General features: G+C 42.4%; 1 non-coding gene across 1 annotated transcript; it reads left to right on the top strand.

The window, feature by feature from the left end:
* The first annotated feature begins 1,362 nt into the window (after positions 1-1,362).
* Positions 1,363-1,435, top strand: Trnav-cac (transfer RNA valine (anticodon CAC)). Its single transcript has one exon. It is a non-coding gene; the product is annotated as a tRNA-Val (tRNA).
* The last annotated feature ends 18,280 nt before the right edge of the window (positions 1,436-19,715 follow it).

The following is a 19,715-nucleotide window of genomic DNA, read 5'->3' as shown; positions in this document are numbered from 1 at the left end:
GAGGGTTGGGGTCAGGAGAGCGTGGAGGCCATGGAACTGGTCCGCCTCTACCAATCCATCGGTCACCGAATCTGTTGTTGAGAAGCGAACGAACACTTCGACTGAAATGTGCAGGAGCTGCTCCATCGTGCACGAACTACATGTTGTGTCGTATTTGTAAAGGCACATGTTCTAGCAGCACAGGTAGAGTATCCCGTATGAAAGTGTAGGTGGAAGAACATGGGGCCCAATCAAGACATCACCAACAATGCCTGCCTAAACGTTCACAGAAAATCTGTGTTGATGACGTGATTGCACAATTGCGTGCGGATTCTCGTCAGCCCACACATGTTGATTGTGAAAATTTACAATTTGATCACGTTGGAATGAAACCTCATCCGTAAAGAGGACATTTGCACTGAAATAAGGATTGACACATTGTTGGATGAACCATTCGCAGAAGTGTACCCGTGGAGGCCAATCAGCTTCTGATAGTGCCTGCACACGCTGTACATGGTACGGAAACAACTGGTTCTCCATTAGCACTCTCCATACTGTGACGTTGTCAACGTTACCTTGTACAGCAGGAACTTCTCACGCTGACATTAGGGTTATCGTCAACTGCTCGAAGAATTGCAGGTGTCCTCGTCGTTATAGGTCTTCCCCAGTCGCGAGTCATAAGGCTGGAATGTTCCGTGCTCCCTAAGACGCCGATCAGTTGCTTCGAACGTCTTACTGCCGGGACACCTTCGTTCTGGAAATCTGTCTCGATACAAACGTACGGCGCCAAGGCTATTGCCCCGTGCTAATCCATACATCAAATGGGCATCTGCCAACTCCGCATTTGTAAACATTGCACTGACTGCAAAACCACGCTCGTGATGTTGATGCTACGTACTGATGTACTTGATGCTACTACTGTAGAGCAAAGTGTCGCATGTCAACACACGCACCGAAGTCAACATTACCTTCCTTAAATTGGACCAACTGAATCGAGGAAGTACAGTACATACTGACGAAACTAAAATGAGCTCTAACATGGAAATTAAGCGATTCCGGACATATGTCCACATAACATCTTTCCTTTATTTGTGTGTGAGGAATGTTTCCTGAAAGTTTGGCCGTACCTTGTTGTAACACTCTGTATCCAAAGTAATCCCCTTCCGCTTTCACACAATTTTCACTGCTGTGTTACCACTTCCCGAAGCACTGCTGGATAGCTTCATTTGAGTAGTCTCGCCATAACACTGGTCTCCTTTTCCGTCCTTTTTTATCACGTAACCATTGGAAATGGGGAATCAGGGAATTGCACGCACCAGATCATTGATTTACCGAACTTATAAGTCATCAGTTGAATTGGAAGACATTCCTTGTCGAGGACCGAGCGAGGTGGCGCAGTGGTTAGCGCTCTGGACTCACATTCGGGAGGACGACGGTTCAATCCCGTCTCCGGCCATCCTGATATAGGTTTTCCGTGATTTCCCTAAATCGCTTCAGGCAAATGCCGGGATGGTTCCTTTGAAAGGGCGCGGCCGATTTCCTTCCCCATCCTTCCCTCACTCGAGCTTGCGCTCCGTCTCTAATGACCTCGCTGTCGACGGGACGTTGAACACTAATCTCCTCCTCCTCCTTGTCGAGGATCATCTTCAGTTGACTGACGACCACTCTTAAACCGTGATAACCGTTTGTAACATAGCTTTGCAGGCTTCTTACGAAAGACGAAATATTGCTGCAGAAGTTTCCCCGCTTTCACACAAAGTTTCTGGACCCAAGGTAGCTCCTAAAAAGCGTATATTTCAAAACTCACCAATCAAACTTAAAGATGTTCGACTGAAATACCAATATCACAAAGACTGAACGTGGTATCATGACACGAAAAACAAGTGGCGATAGAAGAAGTATTGCACAAGGCAGTGCTGATAACCGCACCATCTCTGTTGGTGTAATTCAAAACATTCTGTTCTTTTTACACTCTCTTTCTCTCTGTCCTTCTCTCTCTCTCTCTCTCTCTCTCTCTCTCTCTCTCTCTCTCTCTCTCTCTCTCTCACACACACACACACACACACACACACAAACACACACACAGACAAATTAACCCAAACAAATACTCCTCGTCATAGTTCACTCGATGCCCTGAGTCGACAGATAGTGCAGATTGTTGCCCACTACAAACAAAATTACTTTTGAACTCGAGTTATACGAGACATCCGGTAGAGTGGTCCCAAATTAGTTTAGTTTGATATTCGATTTATCGATATGTATTAACAGGGACAGTAAAACATGCAAAATAGCCAGTACTCCAGCGCGACAGCACCATCTTGGCCACTGCTGACGGCTGCCACGCAGCAGTGCTGCTCCCTCTCTACTGTATTACTCGTTATTCTTCGCATTTCACTGTCCGTCTTAGTACTGTACATATCAATAAAATGAATATCACACTACACGAATTTTGGAATCGCTCTATCGAATGTTCACGCAAAATTCCCGTTGAAGGGGGGAAGTAATGGAAAATGTAAACATTTATTTAAAAAATCATTACAGCCATATTTATTAATGTACAAATCTAAAATTTTTCACTTATGAAGCAAAAGAACTGTGTTTTTTATAATAAGCTATAACTCAAGTTCTGATCATGCAATTAATCTGAAAATTTTTATCGTAGTGTCCTGAGTAGTTTATAAGACCACTGAACGGCAACACGTTGCGAACAGTTCCAGAAAATTTCAATACATTGGCGCATATACTATTTGAAAAAAGGCTTCTAATAACTTAAAAAACCTAAAACAAAGAATATAAGGTTCAAAGATTTTCTTCTCATACTTCTACATGTAATAAGCTTATCACAATTTTAAATTCTCCCATACTAATATACCTCATCGTCCAGGTTTCTCTTCTCTCCTCTTCGAATCTGCCTGGCCTCTATTTGCGGGTAAGACAGTGATCTGTTAACTCTCTTGACCATGCTCTCTGTGTAAAGACGCGCGGGATTTGCCGAGCGGTCTTAGGCATTTCAGTCATGGACTGTGCGGCTGATCGTGGCGGAGGTTCGATTCCTCCGTCGGGCATGGGTGTGTGTGTTTGTTCTTAGGATAATTTAGGTTCAATAGTGTGTAAGCTTAGGGACTGATGACCTTAGCAGTTAAGTCCCATACGATTTCACACACATTTGAACATTTTTTATGGTGTAAAATGCTTTTGTTGTAAACCAACTCTCTTCAGCACTTCAATTCTGCCATTATTTCCGTTATTGTAACATAAAACTGCACCATAGACACCTATTTTGAGTACTTCAAGTCCACAGAATGTCAGTTCTGAGAATATAATCCAAATTAAATTATTGAGGCTTCGATTTGCATTTTGTGTATTTCCGAGAAGACACTTGCTTAATGAATCAGGATTTGCAAGAAACCTGAGTGTGGGCTTAAATGCATTCATAACAGATTCTGGTAATGAGTCTTTATCTGAATACGTCTCATTTCTATTGCTGAACTTACACCTATCGTCTTTCGGTCCCAGTTTGTGCATTGGTGTTTGGTCAATGGATACTTTGAGGAAAACAACTGCCCACACAGTACGCCTCATTGCCTCTAAATTATGTGTGTTTTTCCTGATAGCTCTCCCATAAAATAACTGGAGAGAATCATTTTTTTTCAGAGTAAGCCTGCGTTTTCCTCCTAGTGGTTTCATCCTCAAGTACTTCACCTTCCTTCTCTTTCAGCAAGCAACGAAGCTTACCAAGAAGCCTCTTTTAGATGTGGCCAACACATTCCAACTTTTCTATTGTTCTATTGTACAGATTTTCATGTGTTTCAGTTTTGAACGAAGAGGAGTCCTCGTCACCAAAGTACTGAGTATACCTAACACCATCTGGAAAACATCCTTACAATTGCAGCGGCCTCCGTGTCCCCACTAGAGCCACTATAATTCTTACAGAATGCTACTGCATGCTTTTCTTGCCCCAGTTTCCCACTGTCTCCATTGTTGGACATTTTCCTTGTTGCACACTGATGGCAGTATTTAGACATAATTTCTACATCCAAAAGTTCAAGTGAGTCAATACCAGTAGCAGATGAAACTCCATACAGAGATGTGTGACCTCTTTTCATTCAGGTCCCATCTACAGACACACACAGGTCAATAAAATTTGTAGGAGATTCACTCTCATGTATATCTAATCGAGGATCTATTTCTTTTTGGTTTTGGCGGCCGGAGTGGCCGAGCGGTTCTAGGCGCTACAGTCTGGAACCGCGCGACCGCTGCGGTCGCAGGTTCGAATCCTGCCTCGGGCATGGATGTGTGTGATGCCCTTAGGTTAGATAGGTTTAAGTAGTTCTAAGTTATAGGGGACTGATGACCTGAGTAGGTAAGGCCCATAGTGCTCAGAGCAATTAGTCTTTTTCGTTTATTTGCACCCATTCCCCCACTGCTTTCTTCATAAAAACTTTGGCAGTATGACAAACAGCATAAGGCATTTCATTATTTATTTTTTCAAACGTTTCACGAGGTAGAGGCATGTTTAGAAAACCATACAATAAATTACTCCCTTCCTGCCCTGTCCAAGGCATCTCAGAGTATATGCTAACCTAAAATTGCTTTCAGTGTCAGTTTTCTTCGAAGAGGAAAACGAAATATCATAGCCACCCGAATTACAAATTAATTTAAAATCAAAAGCTATTCCTACTCTTCTTACTTCTACAACAATTATGAATTTCGTATTTTTACAGATAACACATGAACATGAGAAAATTATAGCCTGGCAGAGAAGCTCTAAATTAATAAGAGTGAATCCAGTGGAATCCATCATTCGCGCACCTGTACAATTCTCCTGTCCCAACTTTCGATGCTGAAGCTGAGAGCTTATGTTCTTCATTTGGAGCTGCTTCCTCTTTTTTGCTGGTAAACCGATTTCCATGGAACCTTCGTTTTCTAAACACAGTTTTTCCACCACCCATTGTGCATAAATCTTGACTGCCACGTAAAGGTTTGTGAATCCAACCTTCCAACTACTAATATGTGTTAGTATTTTCGAAACGTAAGTAAACCACATGCAAGAAAGTTTTCAGGCAAAGATATAGATCTCAGCCAGCTATATAGATGTCAGCCAAAGATATCGAAAGAAAATAACCTTTACACTAACTAAAATTCCACTGAAGCGAGCAGTTTCCCAAATGTGGGAAAAGCTGGCAGTGGCCGCCAGAACAGAGTTAATCAGTTCACACACAACATAGGATAAACCGTGTAATTCAAGAAATAATCTTTTTGAAAAATCAGTTATTTGGAACAAAATCCGACACATCCCCACTTAAAAATGCAAACCAACAATTTCCTGACTCCAGCCACACACTGCAAAGATGAAACTGAATACTTCTGCCGAAACATCAGAGAAAATGCGATTAACGGCTATTATGAGGGACACATGGTGTACACACTGATAGAAAAAATTGCACCACCATACAATAGTTCATGTACAATATGAAATTTCGGGAATACATAACTCCACCCGAACAGGTCATGAAGGTCCAACGGTACCGACCAGCTGTTGGGTCATCCTCAGCTCACAGGCGTCACTGCATGCGGATATGGAGGGGCGTGTACCCTGACTTCAAATTTGCACGTGAGTCTAGTGTTTCGCCTATTGTGATTCCATTCATGAAAGCATTCCAGGGAGTTTTGTTCATCAGGATTACGCTCTCCAATATGCCACCTTTGTAACCCAACATGCTCTACAGAGTGTCGACATGTTGCACTGGTCTTCTCGATCACCAGATCTCTCACCAGTCGAGACCACATGAGACATCATCGGACGACTTCAGCGTCATCCACAACTAGCATTACCGTCCCTGTATTGGCGGACCAAGTGCAACAGGCATGGAACACTATCCCACAAACTCACATCCAGTACCTGTACAGCACAGTGCCTGCCGTTTGCATACTTGTATTCGACGTTCTTGCGATTACACCGGTTATTAATGTACTAGAATTTCACATCTGCCATCGTCTATCTCGCACTTAAATTAGCAGTGATCTCGCAATGTTAATCATTTAAATGTATTCCCGAAATTTCATTACTCTACATTAACTATGTATTCAGGTTTCGACTTTTTCCGTCAGTGTACCTTCCTTTTGCGGCATTGGCGTGACTTCGCAGAACCTTGCCATTCTCAGCGTCTCAACATATATGTAGGCCAGCACAACGTTGTCCATTCGTAGAACAAGGTTAACCTTTGTTTATGAGTATTAAGTCAGAACCACAGCCATAAAATCAGCAAAACACAGAAAAAGAACAAAAATCACGCTGAAGTCTGCGCAGAACATATACTTAGGTCTCGCGCGGCACCGAAACAAACGTAATCATTCATAGCCCACTGATAGGCTACTGTTAATTTTACTATTTACGTAGCTTTGAAGTTATTAATACTAAATCAGCTTTCCAGTTTTACCTAACACCAACATGACGTGTTACGTATTTAAAAATAATTGGTAATGAAAGCACGTCCTCCATGAGCCAATATTTCATCTCAATTTGTGCACAAATACTGGAAAAATATATAAAGCTATATTCCTTAGAACAAAATACGTAATATTGCAAATGACATAGTAGACCATTCACATAATGAAGACTGAGTGATTGAAGGGTTTGCCAGCGTATTGCAGTGACAAACATCAGGTGATCAGCCGAATAGCGGCGTCGTTTGTCGCAAAGTGTCAGTAGAGTTTCGTACACATCATCTTCAGGCGAAGATGATGGGTACGAAACTCAGTGGTACGTTGCGACAAGACAACGTCACCACTGGTTGGTTGATGACACGAGGAGATTTACCAGTAAACAGTACATACAGGGTAATTTCTTTCCACCGGGATTGATCGATGAGAGGATACGGAACAAAAAAGGTCTAATTAACTTCTTTCTGGAAATACATGATTTACATACAAGAGACCGTTTTTTCAGTCATACTTTGTTGCAGAGACTCTGTGCAATACACGCTGTTCCACGCAGCCGCAATTGCAGTATGCATGGTTTCCTCCTGTAGGGTGGTACTGTTCCTCATACGGCATGTCCTAGCACCCGCTCCTGCCACAGAAATTGGTAATTTTGTGTCCGATTCACTTCTCTTGCTGTCGCACCTTGTAGCAGATGTGGTTAACAATGGTTCAGTATTCGAATCGAGAACTTACTGACATGGTATTTACTTACGAAAAGGCCAATGGTACAAGGCGGCGGGCAGCAAGGTTGCATCAGGAGACCTATCCCCACCGACAGCAACCACAACATTTGCAACAGTTTTTTGCCGTTTGTGTGAGACAAGGTCGCTTCAGGCAGCAGGAAATAACGAAGGATGTACCTGAATGTTCGGACTCCAGAATTGGAAGGCCAGCGCCGTATCAGTAGCATGTAGTCGGCCGGCCGGTACAGGATAAGCCAGACGACCGTTAACGTGACAATTGTTGCTACCCTTATCAATTACAGCGTGTGCAAGGTTTACCAACGACAGATTTTCGACATCGGGAGCAGTGGTTTCTTCAACAGCCTACCACGATTCCGGGATTTACGTCATTCACCCCATTCACGGATGAGGCCAACTTTTACGCAGATTGGTATCTTCGACACAGTCACCTGTGGCATAGTATGCAGAAGCCCCATGGTATGGTGACAGCAAATCATCAGCATCGGCGCAGCCGGAATGTGTGGGCCGGGATAGCCGGGGACCGTATTTTGGGATCAGTCTTCCTTCCACGTCTCCTAACAGGTCGCGCGGGTGGCCACGCGGTCTCCGGCGTCCTGTCACGGTCTGGGCGGCTCCCCCCGTCCGAGGTTCGAGTTCTCCCTCGGCCATGGATGTGTGTGTGTGTGTGTGTGTATGTGTGTGCGCGCGTGCGTGTGCGTGTGTGTTTTGTCCTTAGTGTAAGTTAATTGAAGGTAGATTAAGTAAGGCGTAAGCTTAGGGACCGATGGCCTCAGCAGTTTGATCCAATAAGACGTTACCACAAATTTTCATATTTTCTGCGAACAGTCTGGAACTATCGGCGTTTCTTGTGGGTGATTTTGCATCCCCTGCTACATGATGGTACTCCAGCGCACTCCGCCGGACGCATCTTAATCATGTCTTCCGTGGTCGATGGATCGGACGAGAGTGTGCAGTTGTATGGCCTGCTCGTTCACCGGATCTGGTTATGGGGATGCCTCAAAAGTTTCGTGTACGCAGAGCCCACCTCGGATGTGGAGACAATGGAGCATCGTATTCATGCTGCCTCCGACACTCTTCGCATGCAACCTGGCCGATGTGAACGTGTGAGACAGAACATGCTACGACGCGTACACGCATGCGTTGACATAAATGGAAACCATTTCTAACATATACTTTAACTGTGGCATCATGGTACAGCGCGTATCAGACCGCAGTATCTGTAATAATGTATGACTGTATGAGATATATGATAGTCTATAGTATGGAAATTATGCATTTCTGGACATAAATTCATTAGACCTTTCTTGGTCCATATTCTGCCATCGATCAGTCCGTAGAGTTTGTAAACGGTGGAAAAATCACCCTGCGCTTAAGTAATGAAACTTGTTGCTCAAGATATGAACCTGTCTATGAACGTCGTGCCGAGTAACACAAAATGTAGTTTCTGTTTATCGTAGTGTACTCCCCATGCAGTATACATACTAATACTAAAATGTCTTTTGGCCGTGCAGTTCTAATAACTGCCATTTACATACGCATTTAATCTAGTGTTTGAGTAATACAGGCAGTCCATACTGAACCCGTAGGGGAAGTCAACCTGAATACGAATACTCTAAATTTTCCTCGTGTAAGGTATATTGACATGACCTTCTTTTAGTCCATATGGATACCATTCACACGTACGGCTCCAAAATTTTCTACAAATATCATTGGTTAAATCAGCTGCTAAATTACAACTAATAATTCGTATATGCACAAGCATTTCGTATAACATACAAATAAGAGTAATCTTTCATAGCGATACCTTTCAAGATCAAGTTGGGCATTCAATCTTTCAATTTTGTCGATTTTAGGTAAGCTAACCACTATGTTCCCTCATCTGAAATCCCAATTATTTGATAAGGACTTGTGTAAAATATCTGCTTTTGCAGTTACTTAGGTGCAGAAGAGAAAATTTATGGTGAATTTTCGAAAGAATCCTTTCTCCTACGTTATACCTCTCTACTTGACATAATTTCTTCTCATAATAGGCTTGCCTTAAGTGTGCTTGTGTTTTGAGTGGGACTGAGGTTTGCCTTAAATTTTCTTCCCAGGAGCATGCTTCTTCATGAAAACTTGGAAGAGGACCTATACATTCATTCTTTTCTTTCGTGTTGCAGACTAGTTCAGCTGGAGTGCACACTGTTGTGTATAGTGGCAAATTATATACAGTCTTTTCGAATAATTCTAGATATTCTACTGAACGTGTTTGTTGGTTAGGTGCAAAAGTGCGTAAGGACCTAAGGAATTCACAGAAATTTCTCTCATTGGGCTTAATTTCTGTGTGAAATCTTGAGCCGGCCAGGGTGGCCGAGCGGCTCTAGGAGCTTCAGCCTGGAACCGCGCGACCGCTACGGTCGCAGGTTCGAATCCTGCCTCGGGCATGGATGTGTGTGATGTCCTTAGGTACGTGAGGTTTAAGTAGTTCTAAGTTCTAGGGGACTGATGACCTCAGATGTTAAGTCCCGTAGTCCTCAGAGCCATTTGATTTTTTTTAATCTAGTTTTTGGAATTTGTTTAATTTGGAGTTCAGATAGAAATGTTTTCCATGATCGACTAGAGAAGTCTGATGCGTTGTCAGTCAGCAAGGCAGCAGTATCACCAACAGTAAGTATGACATCATTAAATTTCTTTTAATAGTCGGGCCTGTGGCAGTAGACTTGGTTGCCTTAGCAGATATTTGGTAAACATTTCCGTTGTATTGATAAATGTTTTTTGTTATTATTTTGATTATTAATTTGGTTCACAATCCCCGTAGTCTCTTCGTCGCAAAAATGGTAAATGACCAACCACTCTCTTCTACTCTCATAATCCTCTTTCTTCAAATCATTTTCAACTGTCCAGTTACCTCAAACGTGGGTACCCAAGAAGTAGGCTTCCACTGTGACGTTCTGTCACCCTCAAGGTAGTCCAATACGGTAGTTCTCTGGTAACATGCCCTATTAAATGTAGTCTTTTGACTTTAATTTAGGAACGTTGCATACTTTTCTGGTTTTTTCTTAACTATAAAGTTAAATGTTATATCGTATTCTTTCATCAAATTATGACCATTACTAACCTCCTTTAATAAAAACGAGAACCACAGAACATAGAACGTATCTGTCAAAATATGCGAAGACAAAGAATAAAGAAAAGCAAAGTGTTTTCTAAAATGTGGATTTTTTAAAACCTTTATCTGTTCATTTGTGAATCAACATATAGATCTTGAGTTTTCAAAACGTTCTGAAATACCGTCAGCAGAAAGGACGCATAAATCTGCAGACAGACATTCTCCTAGCAGATTTTGTTGGGCCGACGGTTGACTCAGTATTAACGTCAAAGGTTTTGATTCGTAGGAATGAGCTTGATACATTGCATGTCGTTGAACAAGCAGCCGCGCGTAAATGTTGAAACATGCCGCCTCACGGGAGACTTTCTAGTTCCTATCGGCAATACACGATATGTACAGTCGTGGACAAAACGAGCGAGACTCCTCGTCTTTTCGTCATGCTGATCCGAACAGCTTTAAAGCCTGCTAAACAGCAAAACAGGTAAAAAAAAAAAGATTCAAATGGCTCTGAGCACTATCGTCATCAGTCCCCTAGAACTTAGAAATACTTAAACATAACTAACCTAAGGACATCACAGAACACCCAGTCATCACGAGGCAGAGAAAATCCCTGACCCCGACGGGAATCAAACCCGGGAACCCGGGCGCGGGAAGCGAGAACGCTACCGCACGTAACAGGTAGGGCGACGAAGTGCCTCCAACGTACTATGCACAGGCGTGAAATTAACAAACTGTCCGAACTTTGTCAGACTGAGATGTTCTGAGAAGATTTTGGACATTCTGACAAGTTTCTCATAGTAACGATTACGCTACGGTCTTAGATACCAATCACGGTAAAAGCATGATCTGAATAAGGTCGTTAGCCAGTATAACCGGTTATAATCTAAGTGGTATTGTATTGTATTGCGATCACGACTGCTAAAATTTATAACAAATCATAATTACGTTAAACCATATGGTTAGCTGTGAAGGAAGTGTCTGGTCAACAGCACAAAGTCGATGATATAAAGTCACTTCATAGTAAAAGTATTTCCATTACTGATAAGTCAGGTATACGTACAATATTTAACAGTCATTTTCTGAGCTTTGCTGGTGAATTAAGTGAAAACGTAGTTTATATAGGGAATCATATAACCCTCTTCGAAAATGCCTTTCCGAGACTGATGTTTAAAATAATCCTTTGTGATACTGACAAGGGGGTGAGTGAGTGAATAATTAAATCACTGAAGACTAAGGACTCTCATGGGTATACTGGAGTGTCAAGCAGAATATTAAAGTACTTTGCTGATATGTTAGTCCTGTACTTAGCCATAGTTGTAATTTTTCCTCTAAGAGTAGTCAGTTTCTTGAACAATTAAAGTACTCAGTAGTAAAGCCGCTTTATAAAAAGGAAAAAAGGGATATGTAGACAATTTTAGACCTATTTCTATGAGGTTGACTTTGGAAGGATAACTGATCTTTTGTATTATATAGTTTTCTAACAAGTGTACAGTTCCGCTTTAGAAGTGGTTTAACAACAGAAAATGCTATATTCTCTTTTCTCTGTGAGGTACTAGGTGGAATAAACAAAAGGTTTCGAGCGATAGGCTTTTTTTTTTAATTTAACTAAGGCATTTGATTGTGTTCATCGCGAAATATTGCTCCAAAGTTGGACCATTATGGAATACAGGGATATCCCACAATTGATTCACCTCTTACTTTAAAAACAAATAGCAAAAGGTAATTACTCACAGTGTTGAGAATGAATGTGATATGGGGACTGGGTGGGGCACAGTTAAATAGATAGTGCCCAAGCGATCAGTGTTTGGACCACTCCTGTTCCTTCTTTATATAAAAGATATGTGCTCTAATATTACAGGTAATTCTGAAATATTCTTTTTTGCTGATGACACTAGCTTGGTAGTAAAGGACGTTGTGTGCAACACTGGCTCTGTTTCAAACAGTGCAATTCATGAAATAAGTTTATGGCTTATGGAAAATAAACTTACGCTAAATCACAGGAATACTCATTTTGACAATTTCTAGTGCACAATTCAACAAAAGCCGATGTTTCAGTTTCACAGAATGATTAGTCAAATTGAACGGTTCAAATTTCTAGGTGTTCAGATATATAGTAAACTGTCGTGGAAAGCCCACATTCAGGATCTTGTTCAAAGATTTAATGGTGCCATTTTTACTATTCGAACGGTATCTGAAGTTAGTGATCGTCCGACACGAAAATTAGTTTACTTTGCTTACTTTCATTCTCTTATGCCGTATAGTATTATATTTTGTGGTAACGCTTGCCATTCTCAAAGGATATTTTTGGCTCAGAAATATATTTTTGGATCAGATACGGGCAGTTCGGGAAATATGTGGTGTAAGTTCGCGAATCTCTTCTCGAGCCCTGTTCACTAGTCTGGGTGTTCTGACATTGGCCACTCAATATATATATATATATATATATATATATATATATATATATATATATATATATATATATATATATATATTCTTTACTGTTTTTTTGTTAAAAAGCTGCCATTCAGTCAATACTAGACAGAAATCCTATCTGCCTTAAGATTGCACTCCCTTGACTCTTGTGCATAAACGTGTGCAGTATACTGCTGCACCCATTTTCAATAAGCTACCATACGAATGCAAAAATCTTAGCAGTAAGCCACGCGCTTTCAAATAGAAACTGAAGAAATTCCTCATGGTCAATCCTTCTATTCTGTCGAGGAGTACCTCGAAAAATTAAGCTGATTCTCATGTAACATTGTTGACTGCGCTTACTTAAATTTATAGCTTGTCTTTTTTGGGTTCATAAACATTTTATCTGTTCCTATTTTTACCTGCAATTTCATGTACTGACACGTTCTATCACCTTGGAGGTTTGCTCCTCCATTTAGTCCAAGGGAACGAGACGTGCAAAATTTAAAAAATAAATAAATAAAATTCTGTAACGAGCCGCTGGAGATCACGTCTCCCTTGATCTCCAATATTCAGAAAATATGGCTCAACAACTCTGAAATCTTGTTCACACTACATGTTTCATTTCATTTTCCTTAGACGTTGAACACTTACCCTCAAATTAAAACAAAGGATAGTGTTCTCTTCGTCTGGCGAAAGTAGGATATCTCGCGCTGGCAAGAAATTTCGCTGTGAGCCGACTTCTGGATGTTGTTGACTGTCGACTGTGCGCGGTGACGGTCCCCAACGGCGTTGGCCGCCCTGTGTCCTATCTAGTAGGGTACACACAGGCCGCCTTGGAACGTGCGGTCCGTTGCTGTTGAGCGCGTAGAGGTGGGTGAACCCTGACTTTTGGCAACCCACGTGTAACGGTGGGTTACTTGTGCTCAGAAGTGTGGACAGTCAATCACGTCCTGTAAAATGGTTTTTTGCAGTTTCTGCTTGCCCTTGACTGAAACGATTTTCTTTACTAGAACCATGTAACTTGTCAGACATACCGCCCACCAGTAATTGGTTACATGCCGCACTGAATCAAGCTGTCATTGCAAGTCACAAGACGCAACCTGTTGAATCAGTTGTTTTAATAAATTAAAAGTGTTCACAGTGGCCAGTGGTTACTGATTTTGATTTATTACGTGTTGTTGAGTCTAATACTGAACTGTTTCAAGCAACCCGCTCGGTTAATCGTTATTTTTATGTAAATTACATGCATACAGGGGACTGAATAGAACAAATTTTGACAGAAACCCTACGCATCGAACTTGGTGGAGATGTCATAGCACGCACATTTTGAGCAACATTGTTCAGGATCCAAAGCTAGAACCAATTAAGTTCAGTGTAAAAGGGACACATAATTTTTTTTTATTTTTAAAATAATGTAGGTTTGCATAGTATCGTTTTACTGCTATTTAGTGTAATTTTAAAAATGCTCGGTAAGCATGACATTAGACAGTTACTAATATTCTTTTGCTTGTGAGCTTTGTTTTTACAGTTTCGTTTATGCTGTCTTTCTTCAATTGGGCTCAAGTAAAGGTGTGATACTTTCAGGAGCGATCTAAAGCGAACTCGCTACGTTTTTTCCCTAAATTTTGATTTATTAAATGTACAAAATTAGTTATTGGTAATTCAGTCATCGGTCCCATCTTTTCATTCTACTTCCCAGTACTGTCACAATTATACACTGTCCACTCATATTAAAGTGAGCACCTGCAAAAAGCCTGAATAACCTCATTCACAGCGCGGACCACTGTGAGACGTCTAGGAAGAGAGTCAAAGAAGTTCAGGGAGGTACCAAAAGGGATGCGGAGCCGTGCGACTCCAGTATCGTGGCCAGCTATGCTTGATTTCTCGTTTGGGGATCCATGGCGCATGGAGCACGATCGAGGTGGTCCCATAGATTCTTGATTAGGTTTAAATCAGGGCAGTTTGGTGCACAGTGGAGCACTCATCCCGATGCTCTTCAAGCCACGCACGTACACTGTGAGCTGTATGACTACTTGCATTTTCCTGCTCGTAGTTGCCGGCCGCTGTCGCCGAACGGTTCTAGGCGCTTCAGTCCGGAACAGCGCTACTGCTGCGGTCGCAGGTTCGAATCCTGCCTCAGGCATGGATGTGTGTTATGTCCTTCGGTTAGTTATGTTTAGATAGTTCTAAGTCTAGACTGATGATCTCAGATGTTAAGTCCCATAGTGCTTAGAACCATATGAACTCTTTTTTTCTGGTAGTTGGTAGAGTTCCGAGAAAAAAAAACTGCCCATAGAGGTGGAAATGATCCCCATTATGCCTTGCAGAAGGACGAGATCGTCCAGGGAACGCCACGAAAACATTCTGCAAACCATAACGCTCCCTCCTCCTGCCTAGACACTTCCAACGATTGTTGCAAGGTGTTTTGCTTCAGAAGTTTCACGCTGGCGTAGCTTAAAACGTGAACCATCTGAAAAGGCCACCTATCTCCACTCTGTGGACGTCACGTTACGGTGCTGGAGTGCAAATACAAGTCTAGACACCTGTTCCAGAGGCCCAAACGCAGCAACATTCGCTGAACGGTCGTCGAGCACACATTGTTGGTAGTCACTTGTTTCATCTGGGTGGTAAGCTGCTCAACAGTTGCAGATCTATTCGTCTGTCCACATCTCTGAAGACGTCGTTCATCCCTGTCACCGACCGTTGTGGCCGAGCAGTTCTATGCGCTTCAGTCCGGAACCGCGCTGTTGCTACGGTCGCAGGTTACAATGCTGCCTCAGGCATGGATGTGTGTGATATCCTTAGGTCAGTTAGGTTTAAGTAGTTCTATGTCTAGGGGACTGATGACCTCAGATGTTAAGTCCCATAGCGCTCAGAGCCATTTGAACCATCATCCCTGTCAGATGAGGCCCGTGCTGTACCATAGTTTCGAATCCTGCCTCGGGAATGGATGTGTGTGATTTCCTTAGGTTAGTTAGGTTTAAGTAGTTCTAAGTTCTAGGGGGCTGATGGCCACAGCTGTTAAGTCTCATAGTGCTCAGAGCCATTTTTTGTACCATAGTTGCCCCGGCTCCGGTTTTTGATAGCGCCATTTTTCCTTTCATGCTTTACTTTAACGATAGTCGAATGCAAACAGTTTCAAGACTTAGCCGTTTCGGTAGTGCTTCCTCCCTTGGCCACATAGTCCCTGATTACATTACGTGACTGGACCGAATACACCAGTCTTGTTATACCTGAAACTGTCAGTGTGTGATATTCGGGTGAAACTTGCTGCGAGATTGAAACTACTTGATGGACCGGAATTAGACGATATTCTGGGTTCGACTCCCAGCCCAGCACACAGTTTTAAGCGGCCAAGAATTTTGATAACAACAGACACTGTGCTGCAGGGAGAAGGATTCATTCCGGAAAGACATTCGGTGCGGGTGACGCGGCATGGGAGCGCTGCTGGCCTGCATTGCCCGTAACTCAGCCAGCGGACGCCCGCTGGCCTCTCACCTCTCCCACAGCGCAGCGCCACGCCGCGCCGCGCCAGACAAGCCCTCCGTCGCCAAATGAGCGCCGGCCGCCGGCCAGGTCGCGCTCTAGCCGCCTCGCCTCGCCTCGCCTCGCCTCGCCTGCCTGCCTGGCTGTCACTCACTCACCGCTGACGGCCGCCCCGCATGGCAATGCTGGGAATCCTCACCGCTGTCCGTCGTGTCAGTCCGCGCCGCCTTACATCTGTTCCCGTGCTGCCAGAGCTTCTTACTATCTTTCCCACGGTCGTTTTGGATAGTTTACTTATTACGCCTAGCCCTCGGACATGTAGAACCCATTCAGGGCACGGCACATCTAACGCGACACGGCCCATTCGACAGCAAAGACAATGACATCTGTCACTGTGGACGTAAGGGAACACCCAACCACACTAGTAGTGCAGCAGGGATGATACGGGAGCAGATAACAATCATATCTCATTGTCACAGATAAGGACTTCCGATGTCAAGTTACACACTTAGGCGACATATTCAAGGTCACACACTACACCTCCCTCCCGATCAGGGAATTACTGCTACATTGTGCTCCGGACACCTGCTCCCTAGACCAATGAATTTCAAGCACCCACTCCTGACCTTTATTTCAATAACTGGGGCACTTTGTGGGTTCATTCTCAAGCTGGGCAGCATAGAAAAGGATCAGGCTGTGTCTGTTTCTTATTAAGAAATATCTTTTATTGCAATTACATTAAGTAATATCACTTGAGGTCTGTTTGTTGACAATAGGTTAATTTAGTTTTATATGATTTTCGTCATTCGAGGCATTGGCAGAGACCCCACCCAGGTAGATATGTAGCCACTTTCATTTTTCCATAATTTTTTCTCATATTTTCGTGTTTTTCCATATTTTTCCACAATTTGAAATATTTTCCACATTTTTCGTATTCCTCCCAAATTTTACATATTTTTATCTATTACACGAGTTCTGTCCACCTGTTCTCAGTGTCATATCAACGTCACTTCTCGTCTACGTCATCATGCTCTCAGTCCTTATCAGTCTTCCGACTGCTTAGATCTTCTGAATGACTTGACACAGCCCACCATGAATACCTCTCCTGTGCCAGCCTTTTCACCTCCTAGCAAAAACTGCAACCTACATCCACAGTTACTTGATTCATATATTCCAATCTCTGTCTTCCTCTACAGTGTTCAGTCCCTGATGTCTTAACAGACGTCCTGTCCCCCTGTCTGTTCATCTTATCACTGTTTCCCTTTTTAAACTCCTTCCGATGATTTGGCGGTGAACCTAATTTTCAATATTCATCTGCAGCATAACATCTCAAATGCTTCGATTCTCTTCTGCTCTGGTTTTCCCACAGCCCATCTTCACTACATTACAATGCTGTGCTCCAAACGCATTTCTCAGAAATTTCTTCCTCAAATTAAGATCTATTTTTGATAATAATAGACTCCTCTTGGCCAGAAATGCCCTTCTTGCCGTTGCTAGTCTGTTTTCTATGTCCTCCTCGCTCTGTTCGTGATTAGTTATTCAGCTGCCTAGGTATCAGGATTACTTAATTTCAACTACTTCGTGACCATCAATCGTGATGTTAAGTTTCTCACCGTTCTCATTTCTGTTACTTCAGATTACTTTCGTCTCTTTTCGGTTTACTATCAATCCATATTCTGTTCTCATTGGACTGTTCATTCCATTCAACAGATCACATAATTATTCTTGATTTTCACTCAGGATAACAGTCTCACCACCTTGAATTTTAATCGTGTTCCAGAAGCTTTCTTTTATTTCCATCATTGCTTCTCCGATGTACAGATTGAACAGTAGGGGCGAAGGACTACATCCCTGTCTTACACCCTTCTTAACCCGAGCACTTCTTTCTTCACCTTCCACTCTTCTTGCTGCCTCTTAGTTCTTGTACCATATCCTGTATTATCCGTATTTCCTTACAGCTAACCCGTATTTCTCTCAGACTTTCGAACACATTAAACTATTTCATATTTTAGAACAATTTTCCCTGGTCAACAAATCCTATGAACGTGTCTTGATTTTTTTCAGTCTTGCTTTCTTTATCGACCGCAACGTCAGACTTGCCTCTCTCGTGCCTTTACCTTTTGTAAAACCAGACTGATCGTCATCTAACAAAACCTCAATTTTCTTTCCTATTCTTCTGAATATTTTAATCAGGATCTTGTATGCACAAGCTTTTAAGTTGATCGAGTGATAAGTTTTGCACTTTAGCTTCGGTACTGGCCGGATGATGTTTCCCCAAAAGTCTGATAGTATATCAACAGTCTTATACATTCAACACACCAGGTTGATTAGTCATTCTGTCGCCTCTTTCCTCAATGATTTTAAAAATTCCTATGGAAAGTTATCTATTTCTTCTGCCTTATTTGACGTTATCGTCGAAATCTCCTTTAAAATTTGATTCTAATAATGGATTCTCTGTCTCTTCCTTATCCACCCTGTTTCTTCTTCTGTCATGTCATCAGACAAGTTGTCCCCCTCACAGACGCCTTCAGTGTATTGTTTCCAATTATCCACTCTCTCCTCTGCATTTAACAGTCGAATTCCCATATGATGATGATGATGTCCCATACTCCTTGACAGAGCATAGGGGAACGATGCAGGAGACCCACACCGCCGTACTAGGCAAGATCATAGTGGAGGTGGTTTGCCATTGCTTTCCTACGACCGTAATGGGGATGAATGATAATGATGAAGACGACACAGCAACACCCAATCGTCTCGAGACAGGTGAAAATCCCTGACCCCGCCGGGAATCGAACCCGGGACCCCATGCTCGGGAAGCGAGAACGCTACCGCGAGCCACGAGCTACGGACGAATTCCCATAGCACTGTTAATATTACAGCCCTTGCATTCAATTTCACCGAAGTTTGTTTTGACCTTTCTGTATGTTGAGTTAGTCCTTCATCATTTATTTTTTGATTTCATCACATTTTTCATACAGCCATTTCGCCTTAGCTTCCCTGAACTTTCTGTTCATTTCATTCCTACGTGAGTTGTGTTTCTGTATTCCTGAGTTTCTCTGAACGTTTTTGTACTTCCATCTTTCTTCGAGCAGCTGAAACACTGTTTTCTTTTACCCATGGTTTCTTCACAGTTACCTTCCTTGTACTTATGTTTTGCTTTCCACCTTCTATGATTGCCCTTTTTAGAGATGTCGATTACTCCTCAACTGAAATTCCTACTAAGCTAATCATTATCTCAGTATCTATAGCCTCTGAGAACTTCAAGCGTGTCTCTTCATTCCTTAGAACTTTCATGTCTTAATTTGCACATTGATTCTTCCTGACTAGTATCTTGCCCATCAGCCTACTCTTCGTCATTACTAAACTGTTATCTCAGTCTGTATCTTCTCCTGGGTACATTTTGCACTTCAGTTTCTGATTTCGGAATCTCTGCCCAACTAGGATGTAATCTACGTGGAATCTTCTCTTATCTCCCATCCCGGCCTTTCCCAAATATAACTCATGCTCGTGTGATTCACAATTACTAACTAAAATTTATTGCAGAACTCAATTAGCCT

This window comes from Schistocerca gregaria, chromosome 3, assembly GCF_023897955.1.
Source record: "Schistocerca gregaria isolate iqSchGreg1 chromosome 3, iqSchGreg1.2, whole genome shotgun sequence".
Taxonomy (NCBI): Eukaryota; Metazoa; Arthropoda; class Insecta; order Orthoptera; family Acrididae; genus Schistocerca; species Schistocerca gregaria.
This window is presented reverse-complemented; position numbering and strand designations above follow the sequence as displayed.